We start from the raw sequence: 3,556 nt of genomic DNA, 5'->3' as shown, positions 1-3,556 counted from the left end.
AGTACGCAAGGTTTGCAACGTGATTAGTTTGTAGTACTTTTATACTGTTTATGCAATAAATACCTGTGACTGTACTTTTACTTGAGTGTTGTGTTTATATGGTTGAGAAGTGGTTGGGTTTAGGGTAAGGGTGAGGGTGGGGTTAGATGCTCCAAAATATCTTTAAAACCATAAATGTTTATGAAACGTTTCTACATTTACAAATTCATATAACTAAATGTGCCTAATCTGATGTATAGGGCAAAAACCTTAAAACGTAACAACAGGTTGTATAAGCTACTGCTAATCCCTTAATACCTCACTTTACGTCGTAATAAGGTGCTTGCACAAACAATGATGAGGTCGTTATTTTTGGAGGACAGTCTCTGAGTTTTCTAAATAGGCAGTTTTTTTGTTTTTAAAAGTGAGCCATAGTTTTATTTATATACTGTATGTGTGTGCATGCGTGTACTTTCTTTGCATGCATTCATAAGAAACTCTGTACCTTTTTTGATGTGCATATCTTACACAAATTGCTTGTTAATGTATCCTAGAACAGTAATCATTATTATAAGATCCTCAAAAGCACACAAAAATAAGATTTTACAAATGAAATAAATATAAATAAACAGAAATGCTTTACAAAGTTATTTCAAAGATCTGTTGGGTTTAAGCCAAATATTGCTTCATAAAACATAAACTCATTGCGTCTGAGAAATGGAGTCATTTTCTGTAATCGTGTTGAAGGTGTGATTCATCTCTCAGTACGCTGGTCACGTTCATCCTGACACAGAGAAGACAGCAACCGGGCTCTGCTGTGATGACTAACTACTCACCTTTCACTCTTAACCCCAGGACCATGACCTTGTTCTCTTTATCATTCCCTATAAACAGCGCGCTGATCGCGGCATACAGACTTTGACCTTGTGCAAATCAGATGTTATGTTTATTTTCATGTAAATAATAAAATACAGTCTTTCACAAGGCCAGCATGTACAGTATATGATATTTTCCAGGATAGTGATGACCTCTGGTAAATGTTTGCAACTCCACATAATCATTTATCTTGACCTCCGGACCTAAAATTGATTTGAACATTTTGAGGTTACTGCTACAAGCTTCAGTTCACTTGATTTAGTAAACAGCATTGGTCAGATTTATACAAGTCGCAATTTCTACATTTTTTTTTTATTTTTATTAATAATGATAATGTATAGTCCAAACATCATAAAACAGGATCTAAGTGCAGATAACTTTCATAACATATAAGACAATAACATAAATCCGTAGCATGGCAAGACAAGACAATAAACAAGACATGATCAGTTACAAAAGGGCTTATATAGGGACATGGGACCAATGGGAACATGACACATAATACAAGGCAGCCAATCAGAACAAGACACATGAAACAAGAGAGAAACATGGCTGTGAATGATTTCAAAATTAAAGACATGACCAATAAACCAAGAACACAAGACAGATACATAACAAATAATAATAATAAGAAGAAGACAACGAAGATGACGAAGAACAAGAAGACAAAGAAGAAAAAGAAGACGAAGAAGAAGACGACGAAAAACAAGATGAAAAAGAATATGAAAAAGAAGAAGGAGAAGAAGATGAAAAAGACGAAGATGAAAAAGAAGACAACGGAGAAAAAGACAACGGTAAGAAGACGACGATGAAGAAGAAGACGAAGATAATGAAGAAGAAGAAGAGGCAGAAGAAGAAGATGATAAAGAGGAAGAATAAGAAGATGACAAAGAAGAAAAAGACGAAGAAGACGACGGCGACGAAGAAGATGACAAAGAAGAAGGAGAAGAAGATGAAAAAGATGAAGATGAAAAAGAAGACGACAACGGAGAAAAAGACAACGGGAAGACGACGACGATGAAGAAGAAGACGAAGAAGACGACGATGAAGAAGAGGCAGAAGAAGAAGTTGAAAAAGAGGAAGAATAAGAAGATGACAAAGAAGAAGAAGAAGACGAAGAAGACGACGACGACGACGAAGAAGATGACAAAGAAGAAGACGATGACGACGAAGAAGAAGATGAAGAAGATGAGAAAGAAGAAGAAAAAGAAGAAGACAAAGAAGACAAAGAAGACAAAGAAGACAAAGAAGACGAAGAAGACGACGACGAAGAAGATGAAAAAGAAGAAGATGATGATGAAGAAGAAGACAACGACGAAGAAGAAGATGACAAAGAAGAAGAGGCAGAAGAAGAAGATGAACAAGAGGAAGAATAAGAAGATGACAAAGAAGAAGAAGAAGACGAAAAAGACGACGACGACGAAGAAGATGTCTTTTGCCACTCAGTGGGCATAACCGCAGTCACTTTCACCGAAGATGACGTCATGTGCATGTCCTCTATTGCAAATTGTCAATTAGATCTTTTTTTCAAAATAAAATTTGAAATGTAAAAAAATTGTCCATGCTTTTAGGAAGTCATATGAGTAGTTTACACTGCAAATTTATAAATTGTTCTACTTGTTAATGTCCAAATTTGGTGCATTATAATAAACGTAGAAATATTTCAGTTTATAATCGCTAACAAAATGATGTATACAGTCCAAATACTAGACTAAATGGGATGAGACATGGGATGAGACAGTCTTTCTCTTTTGTCATGTGTTCATCATATTTTCTGTCATCGTGAGCTTTAATAATTGTTTAGTGACTGTATCTAACCACCTGCATGACCTTAAACCCTGATATGTGTGTTCACATTGAAGTTATCCATCACCAACACAGTCCCAGACTTGAGTGAGATGACAATTTCAGCTCTGACCAAAGGTGTTATTCTGCTGAAAACAGCCTGTGCTTTGTGAGGTGGGATTATTTTTAGACCTGTATGTCTGTCCTGAAGTGGATAACTAAGGAGTCTGTCAGTCCTTGAGTCTGTAAGGCCTTGACCGGACACAGAAACCTTTGTCTCATTTCACCGTTGACAGCATGTCATTTTTGTGAGTAACTAAATGACCACCTGCCACGGCTGACAAATCTAGTATAACGCAACGACACCTACCATGTCAACATCATTTCAGAAAAAGAGGCAAAGTAAATGTACTGCCCCTGGGGCCGGGTTACTGAGGGGCCAAAGTTATGGTGAGATGACAGCAGATTCAAAACTTTAACTCACCGCGTCCTGAAAAGCGGCTTTTTTTCTTCCTGTAGCATTGGGTATTTGGCAAGACTTTCTACTGGGAATTTATCTCTCTCTCTTTCTGTCCTTCTCTCCCTTTTACACACACATTGCACCTTCATTTTTTGTCTCAATGTGACTTTAAAATATGGATACTGTCCCTTCTCCCTATCCTGATTTTCAGCTTGCATGCTTCTAATAAATAAACCTGCCACATCACTGTCTTTATACTCGTGCTATTTCTAGACCAAATCAGTCCCATGGTAGAAAGACTCTTTTATACTATGCTAAGAAAAGACCTGCGTGTGTGCGTCTGTCTGTATTTGCAAATATGGTTGATGCAAGCCTCCTAACATCTGCAGACTATATTCTTCTGAATAAGATTATTGTATTGAACGAATTTCCAACATTAGATCTTGGATCTAATTC

The 3,556-nt window shown here is 36.8% G+C and overlaps 1 pseudogene; it reads left to right on the top strand.

The window, feature by feature from the left end:
- Positions 1 to 1,502: 1,502 nt before the first annotated feature.
- LOC141363656 (uncharacterized) lies at positions 1,503 to 2,310 on the top strand (annotated as a pseudogene).
- Positions 2,311 to 3,556: the final 1,246 nt, after the last annotated feature.

Source organism: Misgurnus anguillicaudatus, chromosome 4 (assembly GCF_027580225.2).
Source record: "Misgurnus anguillicaudatus chromosome 4, ASM2758022v2, whole genome shotgun sequence".
NCBI lineage: Eukaryota > Metazoa > Chordata > Actinopteri > Cypriniformes > Cobitidae > Misgurnus > Misgurnus anguillicaudatus.
This window is presented reverse-complemented; position numbering and strand designations above follow the sequence as displayed.